This window comes from Sander vitreus, chromosome 11, assembly GCF_031162955.1.
Source record: "Sander vitreus isolate 19-12246 chromosome 11, sanVit1, whole genome shotgun sequence".
Taxonomy (NCBI): Eukaryota; Metazoa; Chordata; class Actinopteri; order Perciformes; family Percidae; genus Sander; species Sander vitreus.
In genome coordinates, this window is record NC_135865.1 from 635359 (window position 1) to 656305 (window position 20947).

Here is a 20947-nt window from a genome sequence, read left to right on the forward strand (position 1 = left end):
CAATCCTTTCATTGGGCTTGATTGATGTACAACAGATAACCAATTTGTTGCCCTAGGCAAAATCTAAGCTGTTTTTGTCGCCCTTTCTGGCGTTTTTGTAGTTTTAAAAAATGTTGTCAATTTTTTCAAAGTTTTTGTTGCTTATTTTACTGTTTCTTCCTATGATTTTTTTCCCCGACCTTTTTGACGCTTTTTCAAAAAATCTTGGCACTTTTTTTAGACGTTTTTTTCGTCTTTAACTTTTCTTTACTCATTTGGACACAGAGCAGCAGCCACCAAGAGGCCTTGTGGTCTTTTTTTGACGAGGAACAATTCCAACTGCAACGCTGTGGACCAGCCCACAAACACCCACACACACACTGAAGCTGCTTAAATCGGACACTGAGTTATCACAGAACTTGACCTAAGGGACCTTTTCAGACCCATTAAAGCGCTCATTTGCATGTTAAGCACCAAGGCCGCCCCCTTGCTCAGCCTCCGATACCTCCCGCCGCGCTCTAACAGGGGCACAATGGGACGTGCGCCGCCAGAACAACCAAAGCCAAATACCAAAGCTTTTGTTTGTCCAGGAGGATGAAGTACAGGGGAGTTGATAAAGTCAAGAGGTCAAATCATCAATACACCTCATACAAACACACACAGCTGTCACATGCACTTGCCTCCAGGGCAAAAAGACAACTAGAGATTAACACAGGGCTGTATTTGTTCTGTCTGCCCATCTGGTCACCTTCCTCCACAGCGCTGCAGAGGAAGAAAAAATAAGGGACATCCGGCGGAATTTCTGGGAGCACCTGAACAATGCCGGAAATAAAACGTTGTCAAAATAGACTAAGCTAAGACTAAAAAACTGAGCTGTTAGCTGTACCGACTCAATTTCTTTTTTTCATAACTTTATTGTGTACCAACCGAAACAGGCTTATACAATCTTTTCACTTATCCGTGGTACAAAAAGATGAGCAAATATCAGAGATGCAAAGTCTCTGAGCTAGAGTCCAAGTCAAGTCTCAGGTCTCTGAGCTAGGGTCCAAGTCAAAGTTAGTGTTAGTTGAAGATTTTTTTTATTTAACAGTTCTTGTTTTGTTTGTTTTTTTAAATAAAAGGTTAAAAATAAAGGTTTAGAACCAGTGAATCTATTAAATGTTTGGCCATCAGGATTAGACAATTATACATAATTTCTCTTTTTTTTTTACCTTCATCATAGTACCAAATTTAATATCATGAAATTCCAATTTGGGTGAGTGAGTGTCCTCTTCAGATATCCAATTTTGAAAGAGTTCTGACTCAACATTTAATAAGAATTGCAATGATCTATAAATCATGTGTGCTGCCCAGTGTTCTATTTAAGATCAAGCCGCCGGCTGTGTCTTTCCTTGTTCTTCTGTGTCTGTCTCTAAGCATCTCCCATGAATACAGCATAAATATTTTGGCAGGTGGTGTTTGGAGGATATTAGAGCACAAGCGCTGAGCGCTCAGGGATATCGATTCAGCTTTAGCGGCCAAGAAGCATGGGTCTGCTGGCATCAATACGCCGAGGAAGGGGAGGTTGAATGAGAAAGGAGTGACCTTGCACCAGGAAACAATCTTGACAAATAAAGCTGCAGGAAGGAAACACAGGCAAACAAAACACCGAAGATGTCAGAGTGCAGAGACTCGGGGGTAACACTGTGAGCTCTACAGAAGAAAGACAATGAGGGAAAAGACACAGAGCAAGAATTTGGAGTATTTTATGTTTAAAGCAATCTCTTTTTCTTCCGATTGCTATTGATTTAGTAGCAGTTTTCCATTTGGGGAAGACAAGTGATCTGTTCAGGCTAGAATTATAGTGCTGCATGCATGTAAATGTGCATCTGTGCAGAGAAATTGAAATGGGCATTCTGAGGTTGACGGAGGATGGCAATGGAGGAGTCAATGCCAACACCTCCCAAATCTCAGCAGGGTAAAAATTATGTTCACGTTGTTTAGGTATAAAACTGGACTTAGTGAATAGATGAGGCGTGTGGCTCAGCTTCACTGAAGAGACGAAAACATCAGACCTGTGTGGAGCCATGAGGAGACTGTAACCTTTCTCAAATGAATGTCAGTTAATGAAAGAAACAGAAATATTTGCCATTTGACTCTTTTAATCACGTCATCTTTCTCCTGTAATGGTTTAATGGCACCAGACTGTAAAATTAGCAACTTCTAACATAATGTTCACGTAACTGTAGAGGATGGAAACACACATTAGTTAGCATTTTAATTTGGATTTGGATTGAAAACCATGACTTACATGTACGATGAAAGAGTTACTGTTTTTTATTATTTATAATTCAATCCAGCACTGCATGAAAAAACAGCCGCTTAATTTATTTGAATGGGAACACTCATGTATATATATATATCTATATCTATATCACTATATATATATAGTATAGTTGTGACATCACAACCAACAAACAACATTTAAAAGCACAGTTTCTGAATACGGGCTGTGTGCAGTTCTCTGTGGATTGAGTGTTTTGATACTTTCACAGTATTAACCTCAACCTGCTTTATAATAAAAAAGGACATGGAAATCTCACTTTTTACAATATGGGACCTTTAATAATAGCTGTCTTAGATTTGACCCTGTGATTAGATTCCTGGCACATTGTATGCAATGTGCTTATTTCAGAGGGTTTGTTGATAATACAGTCTATTACAGATCAAGGGGAAATGTAGTCTAAGTGATGTGTACATGCTCCAACAATAAATAACACCTGAAACAACAAGCCCATTCATGAACTCTCTCCTGCTGGGTCAAAATGAAAATGAAAATGCATCCGAGACCAATTAAAAACCACAGGACACCATTCCCTCAGAAGCAGCACTGTAGCCTCTCTGCTGCCGTAAGATGCTGAAGAATACGCCATTACTCTGAGATGATAGGCCCGGCTCTACGAAACCTTGGACTTGTTTATTCATCTGATGAAATCATCCATGTGGAAATGAGGTGTGAAGGCATGGTGGTACTCCTACACAGCAACCCCTTGGCTGGTTATCAGCACAGACTGCAACTCTGTGAGGTAACCTTCAGATTGCTTAGGTCATGTTTCAGGATTTAGACTGCTCCTTCCCTCAGCAAGACCATTACTGCTGCCAGCACCTCACTTTCTCTTCCCTCTATCGCTTCTTCGCTTCTTTCCTCTGCTTTCTGTTGCTTCTCTTTGTCTGTCACACACATGCACACACACACACACACACACACACACACACACACACACACACACACAAAATCCTCCATCCTCCACGCCTCTTTGTGTCTCTGTCTTCCTCTCTTTCATTCCACAGAGATGATTTATTTTGTTTCTACCCTCTCCTCCTCCAGTCCTCATCCGCCCTCGGGGTCAGCGCCGAGCTCCATCACTCTGTCTGGATTCTTAATCCCCACACTGGAGACGCCCGTGCCAATACAGGAGAATAACAGATTAAAAAAGCACAGCCCGAGCTCTGAGTATCTCCCCTTTCTCTCCTTCTGTCTCTGCCTCCCTCTGTCCTCACAACAGATAAGTGGAAAAATAAACTTGGGGGAAGCTAAGCCAGAGTTGAGGGGCAAGTCATCGAAGCAGGGATGACAAAGAAGCTTCCAGCACGGTGGTTAATGAAGGTGATGCAGCAAGGCAAGGCCCTCTGCAGAGACTCTCTGAGTTATAACACCGGGGCCTTGGGAGGTGACATGACTGCAGGCGGGAGAGGTTTCCACTTGGCTGCAATTGTCTAAGGAAGATACATGGTTGACCCCAGACAAAAATATAAGTAGCAGAACATAAAAATAATGAAACCGAGGCTCCATTTTCACATAACCAAAAAGAATGGCTCTTTCACCTATAGGTAGGCCATTGCCAGCTCTGGCTCCCAAGTGAATGGATGGACGATGGGTTGTCGTGGTTAATGGAGACAGTTAATCCAAGGGATCTTATTATAAAGAATCTAAAAATAAGAACAGTTAATGTTAAAAACAAACTGTCAAACTGCAAGAAAATGCATACACTCTGCAGGCCTATTCCACAACTCCCAGAAGAGCATGCCAAACCCCTGATCTGAGACCATAGACCATAAAATTAGTGGACATAGCATCCGTGGCGTCACCCATTGGTTTGTGGACTGTCATTTTGAAGCCTCGAGTTTGGCGCATGGATGCATTATATTAACGGTTTGGTGATACGGGCGTCTCCATCTTGTTTTTTGGCTATGGTTTTTGACGAGAGGGTGGAGCTGGGGAGGATGACACGGCCAAGCGAGTTATGGTTGCATTGGCGCTGTGCTAAGCTAAACGCTAAAGGGGGGGAGTTGCAGATTTTCTAACCTTGTGAAGCGAGTCATCCAGCGGAGATTTACCGGCGGGTAAACATGGACTTCCCGGGTACTGCATGTACAGCAGTACAAAGAAAATTGGCAAACTTTCCCTTAAGTTACCAGCTAATGCTAGCGGGATCTAGCTAGCTCAGTAGGCTAAACGCTGAACAAGACATTTGTAGGTGACCAAAGTGTAAGCATTGCTAAGCTTCTGTCCTGATTGACAGGTCCTAAAGCATCCCAATAAATGTTTTTCCCAAAATCCCATAATTTACAAAATGACCATCATGCTGTGTTGAATAAGACTTGAAACTATCGATTGAGACCATAAACTCATTATGAAAATGTTTACTCAGGTAATAAATCAAAAGAGAAGTAGGGTAATTTTCTCATAGACTTCTATAGAAACAGACTTCTCCTTGGAGCCAGTGGAGTCGCCCCCTGCTGGAAATGAGATAGAACGCATGTTTAAGAAGCTTCAGCATTGGCTTCACTTTTCAGTCCCGGAAGCTTCATCAGTTTATTTTTACAGTCTATTTTCTGAGACCAGATCCCTATGAACTCATGCTGGTATTAGCATAGCTTCACAACCCAACCAGTGAACTTTAACCAGAGTCTTTAACAAAGCGGTTGCAGTCCTTTCATTCTGATAGTTGACTCCTGTCCCTGTTATGTGAGAGATGGGCAGAGGGAGGGCAGGGGAGGGGCAGCTACAGGAGAGATAATGGCCGTGTCAGTTTCACACTGCTCTCCTCATAAAAGCTGAGCCAGGAGGAAGCTGAGAGGGAAAGGGGAATGCAAGTGCATGTGTTGACGTGTGCACGAGAGTGTCTATCCATGCAGGTTTTCATACGCTTGAATGCTTATAGGGTTTAGCTCGCTCTTTTGCCAATGTACAGTTTTTTGCATTAGTGTGTTGACACTGACACGGGTGCATTATTTTCTTTTTTGACACAAAAGCGTAAGAGCAAAGATAGGTTTACTGTCAGCAATGTGTAGGAAACCCACAGAGAAAGTGGAAAGTTCTACCAGGCAAATATAATTTAACATTCAGTTTTTAGATGAAGAACAATTACCTTTGGCATTAGCGGTTAAACATTAACGTTTCACATATTTTCAGTCTTTCTATAAACAATAGTGACATGTCCGCATGTATATTGACTGTAACTTTTAGAAAAAACCCTGTTGATTTGACAAATTCAGCTGAACTTTGGTATTCATTTTCGCACAGAACGAGATTATGATTGAAATGATGTTAGGAAGGGATTTCTTCTTGGCCTGTATGGCCTGTACAGAGACCAGTTACAATACTTAGGCACATGTGACGACTGTTTAAAGTCAGACCTGAAAAATATGTGAGTCTATCCTGTCATTATAGAGTAGACTCACACATTTTCACTCACAAATGTTCAGGTCAGCTTATGTGCAGCTGTTGTTTATAGTTGTTTTAACCTCCTTTCTGAAAAATCATGAGAAGTCAGTTTATACTGGCGGACAGCTCTATACTATAATACCCATGAGCCTTGGCTGCTGTTGCTATGGAGAAGAGGCCAGTCAGAGATGTGAATCTGAGCTGTAATTGACCCTGACTCAGATTGTTTTATTAGTTTTTTGAACACTATACTTTTTTTCTTTTACCATCTTTGCACACTTAACATAATGTGTGCCTGTGATGGGATGATTCTGCTCAAAACGCTCCTTTTGAGTTGTAGTTAACCTCCCCCCTCAGTTTTTATGTACACAGGTTTGTACTTTTGACTTTTTTTTATCAAAGAACCAGACACACATTTGTTCATCTTTTGTACTGATGATTCAACCATGAAAATGTTTATGCTCATCTAAGCCGTAGAAGTTAGCCAAATGTGAGTCATGAAACATTTGGCTTTTAATTCCGTTAGCACCGGAAATAGTTCCTGTCACTTTGAAACTCTATATGTGTCATTATTGTCATAGAAATGATGGTACCGTGACCTTCTCACCCTAAAATTATTGTAAAATAATTTCCTTCATTTTTGCATTAATGATTTGCTATTCAGTAGCTGTTTAGGGTCACCATGCTTTAAAAGCAGCCAAGCTCATTAGTCTGGGTTTCAATGGAGAGTTTCATGGCCCGGATGGCTTTTCCAGTTTCAGCAGCAAACCAAAGCACTTTTACTCCAGTTTAAAAATATTGGAAGAAAGAAAGAAAGAAAGAAAGAAAGAAAGAAAGAAAGAAAGAAAGAAAGAAAGAAAGAAAGAAAGAAAGAAATAGAGAAAAGAAATAAATAGTTTCCATCTGAGTGTGGGGTTGTGCTTACAGGCTCATTGTTCCCTCTTCCACACCTCTGTGAGTCTTTGAGAGGTCAGTAGGGTGCATGGGAGGATGGGTGGGTGGGTGGGGGGGTTCATTGTGACTCGCTGGACTCTGACAGCACAGCCTGCACTCACAATGTGTTTATTAGAGATGGACGCTCAACCCCCCCCCCCGAGTCCCCTGAACTCCATCTGTGTGGCAGGTGGGGGGCCCGGCTGGACGGTGAGGTCATCTAATAGTATGTCAAAGCCACGTCCCCCCTCACTCGGATTTCCGCACTCAGAACTTGGACAACATTGCAGTACCCCCAGCTCAAAATCCAACATGGCTTGCATCAACAGTTGTGAAAGCTGTAGTAACATACAGTTATTAGCTCTTCTGTCTTATTTGTGTCTCACTAAATCATGGACATGTTGTTATGCAGTTGTATGCACAAAAAAATAGTGTAATGCGTTGTTAAAAACTGGTATTGCTAGTTACTTAGTTACTTTTTAACGGCAGGTTGACATATACTCATAATTATCTATCTTATTTATACTTATTATACTTATAAATCTAAAGTCTTTTGTGATTTGATAAGGGTACAAAGCCATATCACGCTTTCCATTTGACTTCGCTGACAGATACAAAACAACGTTAGAGACCTTTTTTTATGTACTTTGTTTTACTCAGTAAGATGTGATTTAAATTGCAGCAAAGTTCTTCAAATACTTCAATACTTCAAAGAAAAGCTACTTAAGTAAAAGTAAAATTACAGATTTTAAAAACTACTTTAAAAAGTAAAACTACACAAAAAACGACTCAATTACAGTAATTTGAGCAATTGTAATTTGTTACTTTTCACCTCTGGATAAATGGAACACACTACAGGCTATGTGACGGTACAGAGGGAGGATACAGCAGACCGGAGAGAGAGGCTAAAAGACATCGTCTGTGTTGCACGTTGAGTAAAACAGAGCAAGGAGAGTCTCTCTGCGGGAGCAAAGAGGATTAGGATGAGAGGGGTGTGAGGAGAGAGAGGTACGAGAGCTTCAGGTTCCAGGGAGAGGTGCAGTAAATATTAGCCCTGTTCTTCCCTCACTAACTTCATCACTCCGCATGGCATTAGAGCCATTGTCTAACAACGTGGAAGTGGTTCTGTGATAGACATCAGTATTCCATGAGAAAACCAACATTCTTGTAGTTAATACTATGAATAGTATTAGCATTTATATACAAACTATATTATCAATATCTGGAATTGTTCTAAATTCCTATTATAGCTTAGAGGGAGGGGTGTCTGTGAGGTTCGTATAAAAAATGACAAAATCAGTCATACGAAGGCAGACCACCCAAGACATTTAATATTTAAATTACCCCACCTGCCCTGGAGAAATAAATCTGAATGAGGTGAGTCTCGTATTGCCAGCTCTATCTCCACAGCTCTGTGGAGTAAGGTCTGGCTACACCACAGATGCATTCTGGGATAGGAGAAAAAAAACTCTCTGGGTTGTTTGCATTTATTTAAACCAATCACAATGCAGCGATGGTGGCTCTGCTAAATAGTCTCAGGAAGGAACTTGTTTTGGTGGAACATTTGCACCTTGAAAACAAAACCCCACATACAGTATTAAATGAAGTTTACTGTTGACACAATACAGTAACGTGAGCTATTTAAATGAGCTGATACATGGTTAAACCTCATTGGCTCTTACCAGAGTATCTCAGTGTGTACTTCCTCCACAGCAATCCCACCAATCAGTCCCAAAACGTCCCAGTTAGAGAGGAAATGCCCTAAACCTATTCTTATAAATCTTTACAATCATTCCATGAAATAACCAAACGTAATGGATGCATTTTGTCCTGATGGGGACGCTATAGGAAATGTCAGAGGACAACCAAAGTATTACAATCCTTCCTGTGAGGAACGTGAATGCCTGGACCGACTTTCATAGAAACCAATTGTGTGTTATGAAGACATTACACTCCGAACCAAAAACATCAACCTGCTGCTGGTGCTAGATATAAAACAGGTGTGGTGGACAACCGCCACCGTTGCCATCCCCTTAGTCATACCATTGTGGCTACTAAGAGGACAGGAGAGACAGACAGAAAAAGGAGAGAGATATGAGACAGAGAAAATAAAACACATCCTCTAATGTGGCTCATGATGCAAGAACAAAATTCTGTGTAAACAGACAGTAACATTTTATTTTATCTTCATCTCATCTCTCTCTTATCTTTTAAAACACCACAAAGCCACACAACAACAGAGAGACTAACTTTGCAAGTAGTGTATCTCTTTCTGCATAGACGGTTATGATTGTGTGTGCCACTGTCCTCTGAGCGAGGAGTTTTGCCGCCCGCGATTCAACAACATGCTGCCCCGTGTCTTGTTAGAGCGCTGATTGATTGAGAGGGTCTGGCAGTCCTGAGCCCCCCTGCTCGGTTCATTTGTTATACATTTATAGTTCATAATCCATCTGCTCTCACCTCTTCACATTCCATGTCATTTTTCATCCTCCTTTTGTATCGGAGGGGGGGAGGGGTCATTTTTCTATACGCCTGTGACAGATTGTTTAGTGTCGGCTGTCTATAATTGGCCCAGATAGTGGGAAGACTCACATGTGTTTATCATTAGAGTGCGAGTCTGCATGGATATCTCTTCATCATCACTCACAATGGGTGTCTGAACTTCATTTATTGGACCAAATGTGAGTTTTACAATCAATGTTAAGATGTTACTACTTGTCTTTAGGCATTTCACATGATGGGAACACAAAGGTCTGTTAAGGCAACCTTTTTCCTATTATTTGTATTTCTGAATACAGTTATCTGTCCTGCATGTGGCCAGCAGGTGACAGTAGAGGACCACGCATGGAGGAGCTGTGGCTGAGTCATTCAGAGTTTACCATCTGTTGCTCTGCAAGAGTTCCCAGGAGATTGCCAGACACGGGAGGTATAGGCCTAATGCTTGTTACTCAGGCTCATCCCACTTTTTATTATTTTTTTCATTATTTTATTATTATTTATCTCCACTGTTCTCAGCTCGGTTTTTCCTGGTCACTTTTTTAAAGGCCAGATTGAATAACTGAGCCCACGGCAGGGTGAGGTTTGCACGCATTTCCAACATTTGGTTCAAGAGTAAAGTGGGATAAAATAAATCCACTTCACCACACACATAATTGATTTTAATGATAGCTTAGCATTTTTTTCAAATAAAAACCCCCCAACTCAATAGCTTATTAGTTGCATTCAAGCCAAAGCGACCAGCCTGCCAACCGGTCAGGTTTGGGAAGCTGCTATAGCAAAATCAGCTTGGTTTCTCACCTGAAAAATGAAGGGAAAAACATACATATAGTAGCATGAATTAAAGGGACAAGGTTAAACAACTAATGTATTTCAAATGTGGTGGCCACAAGAATTTTTTGACCTCAATTTGTGGTTGCCTGCCAAAAATGGCTGTAAAGATCTGGGAATAATGTGGACTATTTCCCAAAGAGGGATTCTTCAGATTTGTCAGCAGAGCTACTTCACCTATTCTTAACCTGTTAAAAATTCAACTTGTTACTGCTTTAAAAAAAAATAAGTTCCCACAAAAACTATTAGATTTCCTATTGGATGGCTTATTTTTGTTTTATGAATGAGTTAAACAAAGCTAAAGTCAGTTTTGGTTAGTTTTATCACTGATAAAAACATACATTTAATTGTATGTGCTATTATTATGATATAAAACTAACCTAAAGGTATTGGAGAAAAATGTTACGGTTAATAAAGTTAAAGCAATATTGTTTTAGTAGGACATGTATTGCCTAGAAAATATGTTTCTATTGTAAAATCTGACTTTGGAAATACAGTATGGTCTGTGCTTCTATGTATCCCTATGCACTGCGGAAAATACTGAAATACTGTATACTTGTACCTCAGGTCACTCCAAGACTAATTCAAGATATGATTAAAGAAAAGGACTCCAGGCTTTGTTGATTACAAATATCAGAGGTGTATCACTCCAGGCCTTCAAGCATGTTTCCCTGATAATTTGTTACAGCTTAAGCCTCAACATTCTGCTCATCATGTCACACGTTAGCTGTAGAGTGTATACAGGCAAGCCTCTTGCTAGTCTGTAGGCTACAGTGGACCGTATTACAGTACAAGCAGATATGACAAAGGTGCTCCAAAAATAACAGTGCAATAGTGAGAGTCTCAGACAAGAACCCATCCACAACCCCCTGAGTGGGTGTTGTAATCTGTATGGATGACTGATCTCTGTGTCTGTGTCTGTCTGTGTGTGTGTGTGTGTGTGTGTGTGTGTGTGTGTGTGTGTGTGTGTGTGTGTGTGCGTGCGTGTGTGTGTGTGTGCGAGCGCGCGAGAGAGAGAGAGAGAGAGAGAGAGAGAGAGAGAGAGAGAGAGAGAGTCCTCAGAGCAAAGTGATGGAGGTGTATAATGAGAAAGAAGGAGCCTGTGGAAAGGGTCTTTCGGCATGCCACTGAGTGCATACTTTGGTGCTGCTGAGGCCCCCGTGGTTCGTTCCCCTTCTTTGTCCTCATGGCTCCAAAGGACAGCGTTGCTTTGGGAGGCGATGGGGATCCTTTTGGCCATGTACATGGCCGGCCATGTTGGAATAAATCTGTCCTGTAGCTGTGTGCATTATCTCCTGAGCTCCGTGCTGGCACACTAAGCTACCGCTCAGGTGGAGCCGATGCCATGCACACGGGAGAAAAGAAACTGAAAGGTAGAGGAAAGGGTGGAAACTGAACAGGACTGAATTATAGTAAGGGAATAGGTCGTTTTGCCTATTTGCTATGCTTCTGAAAGTATGTGAGAGGATTGATACTAATCTTGGGTTAATCTTGGTCTGGGTTAAGTACAGAGCTGGAGTCAGGACATGTTTGGCTTAGTCTACAACAATTCATTAAGGGGATTGCTCCGGTGCCGCCGGAAGATCCACCGGATGTCCCTCATTTCGGCCGGATGTCCATTACCTTCCTCTTTCTTAGTGTTGGCGTTCTAAACTCCGGTGGATTTAGGAGGACTATGGTTAAAGGTGCAGTAGGTAAGACTTATAAAAATAACGTTCTGTCATATTTGCTGAAACTGACCCTATGTTCCAGTAGAACTACATGAAGCAGGTCATTAAAAAAGAAAAAAATCTGGCTCCTCTGGCACCACCTACAGCCTGTAGTGTGATTTGCAAAAATCCACCACTCCCTGTTCAGACGCACCAATCAGGGGCAGGAGGGGTGTCTAATTGCGTGTCAATCACTGCTCATGCAATTCATTCTCCCTTGTGGGGGGAGGGGCTTAGGAGACCGTTTTGGGCTTTAGCGGAAAGGGGGGAGGGACTGAGAAGTTGTTGATGTTCAAATTTTTTTGCTAAGTCCTGGATCTTCACAATCCTACCTACAGCACCTTTAACTGCTCCTCAGATCTCTGCAGGGTAAATCCAGACAGCTAGCTAGACTATCTGTCCAATCTGAGTTTTCTCTTGCACGACTAAAACTACTTTTGAACGTACACGTTTCACCAAAACAAGTTCCTTCCCGAGGCTATTTAGCAGAGAAACCGTGGCTCCATCTGGAGCTTAGTGCCGCCCAAGATGATTTTGATTAGTTTAAATACATGCCAATAAACCAGAGCACGTTTTTCTCCCATCCCAGAATGCTGTGTGGACTAGCCAGACCCTCCTCCGCAGCACTGTGGAGGAAGTTCTGGCAATGCAAGACTATGTTTACCCTAACTTAGTATAAGACTGGAGACCGGTCAGCCATCCACTGACTCATGGTCAATGCCTTTGACCCTTCCTTGTTTTTTCAGGACACTTCGAATAACCACTGCACATTACCAGTGTTTACAGGTAACCATAGCAACATGATTTCATGCTACATTTCCAGTCATTGTTATTACTAGTACAGTGCCCGTTGAAAATGTGCCTGTTTGGAACGGGCTGATTGCTTGGCCTGTGGTATTGCTGCTTGTAGTATTCTTCAAAACCAAATTGTACCCCAAAATGACTTACAAAAAGACCCCAAACCACTTAATATGCAACTCAACTGTATAGCCTGCTACTGACTTACTGATTTACCTGACAGAGAACGTGGCAGATTCAGAATGTAATCACAAAATATCACAATGGAAATGGGGAGTAATCAGACATTAGCGTCATGGATTCATGGCAGTGTGTTACCCACCTGGCCCGTTATGAGAGCTAATCATCTACGTTCATCAACCACCGGAACCGGACCATTTGTGTGTGTGTGCAAAGAGAGAGACAGAGAGAGAGAGACAGAGAGAGAGAGAGAGAGAGAGACAGAGAGAGAGAGAGAGACGTTGTCTTGTGTCTTATGATCGTTGATCATTGAACACAGCAGAGGTGTTCATTTCCATACAGGTTTAGTGGCTTAACGGTTAACAGTGAAGTATGGATTTGATTCCAAGGATGTTATTAGTATTATAAGTTAGCAGTAGACTTAATTAACCTGGCCCAGGGTGAGTCTGATGAAAAGTGCAGCGTCTTTTCTGCAAAACACTGTGAAGGAATAATCTCCGAGATTACCTTATGTTCTGCCTCTGTTTAGAAGTGGTGAATGTAGGCTACAGCTCACGGCAACTTAATACTATATAGTGGTGGCAAATTACTTTTTATTGAGTTTCCTCTTAGCGAAATAATAGACACTGAAAAGCAAATCTTTGATTCAAATTGTAAAACCTGACATTAACAGTAACAGTATTTTATATCAACTCCAGTATGGCTCCATAACAGTATGCCAGCTATCTGTGAAAAGAAATAAATGTACACCAGTCAATCCATGGCTGGAAACACAAGGTACTGTATAAAGCTGTTCTTCCAGAGATAAAGGTTTTGAGGATAGATATTTCCTTTAATGGCCGACGGTGGATCATTATTTTTGCACTCAACAGCATAAACCTGCTACTTTAAATCAACAACAAGACCAGACATTTGGACTAAAAGTCAACCCTGGATACATACAATTTACAATTTTGTGCCTTGGGCACAGTGGGCAGAAACATTGCTAAGCTAAAGCCAACCATAATGTTCTTTGTTCATAAAGACTTCAGTTATGGGAGTGAAATGGATTTTCCTCTAGCTTTATTGAACAGAAAAGTGCTGCTTTCTGGGGCCCTGCCACTACTCTGTGGCAGACACAGTCCAGGCGCACCCTCAAAGCTAGTTTATTTGTTCTGCACTCATAAATAGACCGGTTTCATCTTCACCCACGGCAGGGTGTTACTCCCCGTGTTATTTCATTAAGCCACATTTTTGTCCTCTTAGTAATACCTAATAGGTTTAGCAGATTGACAAGTGGGGGAGCCAAAAAAAGCTTGAAGGAAAAAGACAGATAGAGAGGGAGCCAAAGGTGGAGGGAGAAACTGACAGAGACAGATGTGTATGAGCGAAAGAGAGAGGCTGGAGTCGGAGAAATGAAAGAGTGATTGGTTAAATGAAAGGGACTGAGCAGCGGTCCGCTCCAAGCTCTGCGGTTGCGGGTGTCTGTCCAGGCTTAGCAGCCTGATGAGAATGGGCCACAGCCGCTAAGATGTCCTGCTAGCTTTGGCTGGCTCCCTCTATACTGCCTCTTTTGGCTCTGTGCTACTTCTCCTCTATAAAAGGGGAGCGCTTGCTAACGTCAGCGTGGCTACGTTCCTCATAGGCCCAGAACAACTGGCTCTTTGGACTGTCTACTCATCCCCATTTGGCACCGCGCATCTCGCAAAAAGCCTCCAACCCTTCCACCTCTCACAAGTCCGACAAGCTCCAGCGGAAAAAGCGACACCCGCCCGAAACACTTTCTCATGGTTGAAAGTCTCCCCTCAAAGACATTGAACTTGGGTCCAAATCTATGTCAATTTGTCTTTTTCCTCCTCAACTCACCATCATAGGAGAGCTGCAGCCTGAGGGTGATTATGACATTAGTGTGGAAATTATGGTCATGAGAGATAAAACTGGATTAGAACAGTAATTAAGAGTGAAGGTTTTTGTTCCAAGGACATGCACCCACATACAATGCAGGCTGTTGGACTCATGATACATGAGGCATTACTGTACGCATCAGTCGACTGGTGCTCTTATATGACACACACTTTGGACTACAACTAAGTCTTTACCGGTCAATGCATTGATTTCCAAGGAACCCAATTTGGTCTGGGTCAAAATCATTTTGAATGGCATCTAATTATCCTGGGGTCTTTTTGGATAGAGTCTGTTAGTCCTCAGGCCTGTTTTGGATTGTCTCTCTCTTTAAAAAAACAAACATGTATGCACATCTGCTTTAGGTAGGTTTTCCATGGTCAATTTCAAATCAGGTCCAATTATTTTGACGTCATCTTTAGACACCACTTCAGTTCAGTCATGTATAAAGATTGAAACTCTGCTCGAAAATCAATGTAATTCCAGTTTACTTAGTGAAGTAATGGTGTTATTTTAGCTTATTACATTGCAGTGCAGTTTCTTTTAAAACAACCACAGCATTGTGGTTATTTTAAAAGAATACCAAAGAAGCAAGTGTGTGTCCAATAAACCCAGATCCCATACCCTCCCCTACCCACGAGCTCCAGATTGTCTTTGGTGAATTACCTTGAGACAGAGGGAGGGTCCACTTTGCCCCAAAAAACAATGGACATTGGCAGTCGATAAACAGGAGGGCGTGGATACACAGAGCGCCACAAAGCCTCCAGTCCCTGTTGCAGCCATGTGTGACACCATGCGAACAAGAATCAAAATCCCTTCTGTCATTCACCAACTACCCAGCGATCTGCCGTTGCCATGACTCCTTCGCCACCAACAGTAGGACTTTCTCTTTTGTTCCTCACGACTACCATCTCGCTCTGGTCCAAGACTTTATGGCATGCTGTGATTTGCCGTTGCCCATTCATTTCACACAACCTGTGAGTTTATTCTCCCGAGAACGAATACAAGCAATGGTGTGCCTTTGGTCTCTGATTCAACCAGCTTGTATCATCACAGGTAAAAAGTTGCTGACAGCCGATGATGTCTGGTGCTCTAAAAAGTCATTTACGCAGCAATTCTGAAACTTTATGCCACGGCTCAGGACTTTGCTGAGTCCCTGTTGGCTAAATGTTAGCCGTCGTGCTGTGAGGCACAGCCACTCATGAGTGAATGACAGCTTCTTGACAGCTTCATTAAGACCACAGATGGCAGGGGAAGTAAAGAAGAGCTAGAACAAATCTAGCGCTGGCGTATGTGAGGGAGGCCGCAGGACCTTTTCACAGCTTGTGCGGCTGGCCCACGTCCAAGCAGCCTGTCTGGACAACCCGTCCCCTCTATCTGAAATCTGGCTTCAGCTGAGATCATGGAGCCCCTGCAGGTGAGATCCGATGTCACGTTGGTAACTTCTCTGCTGCTGGTGGGTGAGGTCCAACTGCTCCCCCCTGCAGACAGGGAAGGGGTGGTCGTGTACTTACACTGAGGAAAATCCCATCACCTCTTTGCAATGAAATAATCAGTCTTGTACTTGCTGTAGGACAACATTTTGACAAATTAATGGGAACATTGATCCGACCACAAATGGGCTCCATCTGGTGTTTTTTGACATATGCTTAAAAAAATAGCTCTGTCATTCAGTCATTAACTATTGATTCCTATGCTAGTCAAAGCTCCATGGAGGTTTTTAGGAAAGCTGACCACAGAGAAGGAACCAAATCGATAAATTTAGAACATAATGAGGTCACTGTGGGAACCCAAAGTCATGGTCATTTGGCAACACAATCACTTGAACTGTTGGAGAAATCCAATTCTCATTGGATACATATTTATTAGCTGTAAAATAATATCTGTGTTTAATTCAAAGATTTATGAAGGGGTTACATTGGAACTGTGAGCCAACTGACATTAGGATGATTGACAGAACTTTTCTTTCTTTTCTATTCCTCTAAACCATACTATAAAAACATGGAAGGGGAAATGACCTATGAGGCCCTAGATTATTTGGATTTATCATTTCTGTCTGGCCAAAACTATCTATTTATGTATGACGACATAACTAACATTTGCTAACTGATCATTACCCAAGCAACTGTAACTAGACACAGCAGGCCAGTCATGCTTTGAATTTCTCAACATGCCAAAGCAGTGTGCATGGCGATTCTTTGCATCCAAAGGTTCTGTCTCATTAGCGCCTTCCTAAAACCCAAAATAGAGCAAACATGAAAGGAGCTAACTATCTGTACACGTTACGTTAGATGAAGCCCCATTTAGGCGTTACACATCTGTGTGGAGGCAATGTGACAGATCTATGGTACGTATCAGATTTTAGGATATGTGATGTGTTATAAGGGATTTTACCCTTTAGACTTTTGCACATTTATTTTTCAATCCTCAAAACCTTTTTGCACGTATAATCAGGATACATGCAAACACATTGGTGCTTTGAGCTAAATGCAACATCAACATGCTAACTTGCTCACAATGACAACGTTAACTGGTTTTCAGCATAGTCACCATATTAGTGATCAGTGTGTTAGCATGCTAACGTCACCTTAATAGTAATAAACATAGAGCTGAGGCTGGTGGAAATGTGGCAAGCTTTGCAGGTATTTGGCCATAAACCAATATTAGACAAATAACACTTTTTAACTGATGGAGTTACTAGAGGGAACATTAAGGTATTACTGAAATTATTATAATTCATCCTGTGGGGAACATACCAAATTTAATGGCAATCCATTCAATTCTTGTTCACTTAACAAAACACAAATGTCAACCACATCGTGGAGCTAAAAAAAAGACAGAGGGGAGTCGGTAGAATTCATCCTCTGGGGAACATGCATGTCCTTAAAAAATGGCATCTTATAGTAATTGATATATTTCAGTCTGGCCCAAAGTGGGGGATCAACCTGAGTCATCACATGGGTCATGCCGCTAGCATGGCTTAAAATAGTTCTAACGTTTGAGTTGGTTTTTTACTAATAATGCTTTACTAAAGCATTAGGGCAAACTAGATCTCACCTGGAACACCAACAATACAGATTCTTTATCTCCGCATTTCTTCTATATGGATCATCAGCTGGAGTTTTCTTCCTGGGATCTATTAGCTTTCGCTTAACCTCAGTCTTTTCTGTATCATTGCAAGTCATATGCAAGTCATGTGATGTATGTAGCCATTAAATGCATGTTTAGGACCCTTTTGCAGGTTTCTTATTTTCATACAGCAAAAAACACCCCAGCAACCATAATTTAAGCTGGTAAAATAAACAATGATGAGCCTTTTGGTCTTGTTTTGTCTGAAGGAAAGGACCTATTGCCTCAAACAATATCATACAATCTGCCACCATTATCTCTGTAAACTGCATACTGGACCGTAAAGCTCAAAAGGCACCGCATCAGTGACTGCAGGGTTGGGGAAAATATGCCTCTATACTGCACTGTAGGTCTACTGTAGAGGAACAGAATAAATAAGTTGATCCAGAGGGATGCACAGTCAGATGAAAAAGGTTTGTGTGTGTCCCTATGTCAAATTAACTTTAAACCACAGAGAAACAAAGACAGGTGGACACGAGTTTAACACATTCAGCTTCACAAGGGGTGAGATGAAAGAAACCCTGAACACAACTGAATGTGGTGCAGACATCACACACACGCACACACACACACACACACACACACACTTTGCCTAATGCCTTTAGAGGAGAATTTGCATTATTGGCCTTTTCAGCAATGCAGGCACTTACACACACACACACACACACACACACACACACACGCAAACACACGCAAACACACGCAAACACTCACAGGGCCCAGGAGGGGAGGGTTATCAAACATAGAAGGAGATGAATAAACTCATGTCGTGAAGCAGTCAAACCAAGAGGAAAGTCTCGGGGGGGTGGGGGGGGGGGGTTAGATAGAGTTGCCAAAGGATCTGTCTAGACTCTGTGCCACCTACACAGCATATGGTACGGACTGATAACTGAGGCACAAACTAATAAGGCTGGTGCATGTTAACAAGGGAAAATGACCAGATATGCTAATGAATGTGTCCAGTAGCTGCAGCAGGGGAAGACAGAGGAGTTTCAAAATCCTTGAGGGTGGAGTGTGAGCAAGAGGGTACTGGCATTTGACTTCTTTTGCAAACAGTATCGCTGTAAATAATCTTCCCTAGAGTCACCAAAGAAAATGTAGATCAGTCCTTGGTGTCTTATTTGAATCATTCTTTTTCATAACTATGTTTGCTGGTCAGTATTTCTGTCCCATATGTGTGGCAGTGCTAGGGAAATGTGGTTTGCCTGGCATGGGCCAGGGCCAAGGGCTTGTCCGCTGAGTGTCTCATAAAAAGCTAACCACAGCGAGTCTTACAGCTGGACTGGCCTTGTATCAACACTCAGCCTGCATCATTAGCGGTTAAAATAGGCCATGGTGTACATATCAAACTGTGCAAGCTATCCACAATCCATTATATTTTAGATCTGCTCCCACGTTACAGAGACGAAGCCTCCCAAAAGCCATTTCAAAGCAAATAAGAAAAAGCATAACTAAAACATATTTCCTCAAATTTCCTCAGGTTTTCACTCTATTTGATTTCTGAATTCTTTGTTAAGGGCATGTTGATATCTACCTGCAAAGGCAGCTTAGTCTGTGCATTTCTGTTTCATGCTATTGTAGCCAAACATTCAGCAGCGTGCTGCTCTGAACACATTCCCTAGCCTTGTAACACAAAGGGAGGAATGCAACGGAACAATGACACACCAAGTGATCAGAGGCCAGTGTAGAGCTGTGCCGTCTTACTAAAACACGAGACCTTTCACTAGTAACAGATGGTGCATTTCAACCACTTCCGTGTCTATAACACACTTCATATGCTGCGATTTAGTATGCATTGCAAAAAGTGCCGCACACACAGAAATGTGTAGCATCCTGGATGTCCTTGTGCATTTCCTGATGCATTTCCTCATTTCACAGTCGACCCACCACGCCGTCCTTCGTACACCCTCGGACACAGACTATCATCCGCCCTCCTCTTTCTCCTTCTCCTCCTCTTTCTCCTCCTCCCTACCTGCAGGATCTCAGCTCATTGTTTTTGCCCTGCTGATTAACCTCTCCCCGCCCCGAGGAATGTCTCACATTGGGTTCTGGATGAATGCGGGCTGGACCAAAACATGCCCAGCTTTTTCTAATGAGTTCCAGCCGCTCAGGGCTTTGGGCGAGTTAGCCTGCTGTGATTGGCACCTGCTTAGGAGGACAGTGTGGCTGTGAAATGGGATGAAAGCAGAGCTTTGCTGAGGGAACACTGAATCCATCCCACAGCAATCAGCAATGAGAGAGCGAGGTCGTATTTGACAGACTGAACATGAACGGTAAACTTTGATGTTGCAAATGTTTCAGTGATTAAAGCTGCTTGATGTACCAACACACAGAAGTGGTATTGGAGATAGTCATCTGTATTTTACCAGCTTTTTGTGTGTACCGGTTTGCCCAGTATTTGGTATAATTTAATATGAAGAACAATAGAGACTGATGAAGTTCTATATTTTTCTTATTGTCATCCCATAAAAAGACCAAAACCAACAATGAATTGATTCTTCTAAGAAGTATTGTGTGTGTATCTAAAGCCTGATATATCCTTTTTCTCTGTGCCATAGTGCTCCATTGCTGTCCACATCATAAGCTCAAGATCATGCCATTACCGCAAGTATTGTATTAAAATAGCTGAATGAAAACAGCCAAATTCAATAAAACATCCTTAATTGTGCAAAAAGATTTTTACACTCGCTCAAGGTGGTTTTTTGCCTTTGTGGAAAAAGAAGTGAAGTAGTGAAACACAAGCATGACGGACAACTTACATCACTCCCCATTTTATCCTCTTTACTTTGGATCCCTATCAAGTTTAGGATTCAGACATATGGAGCCTGGAATGGTAAGGCACCTATGCACATCTCTGTTCTGCTCCAATCCTTACATTACCAGTAGGTCACTCATCTGACCAGGGCTTACTGGTTGTCCCTCGCACTTGACTTAAAAGCAAAAGGTGACTGTGCCTGTATTAAAGTGCTGGCTCCGACACTGTTGAATACCCTTTCTTCTGTGATATGTTCTGTTGTCTCATTTTTGTCTCGTCTCTACATTTTATTTTACTTTTAACAATTATACTCCTATGAAGCACTTTGTGACTTTGAAACATTCTATATTATTACTGTCTCTCCATCTCTCCAATGCAAAGGGCATCTTTCAGTTCAACAGTCAACACACAACTCGCCATCTGATCCACATCTATTTATGGAAGTAATAACATTTCGAAACCATACAATAGTGACTATTGGCGTGCAAATGAGTTTCTATGTACTTGGCACGGTGTAAGCTGGCTGTGCCGGGCTCATGCAGAAAAAAA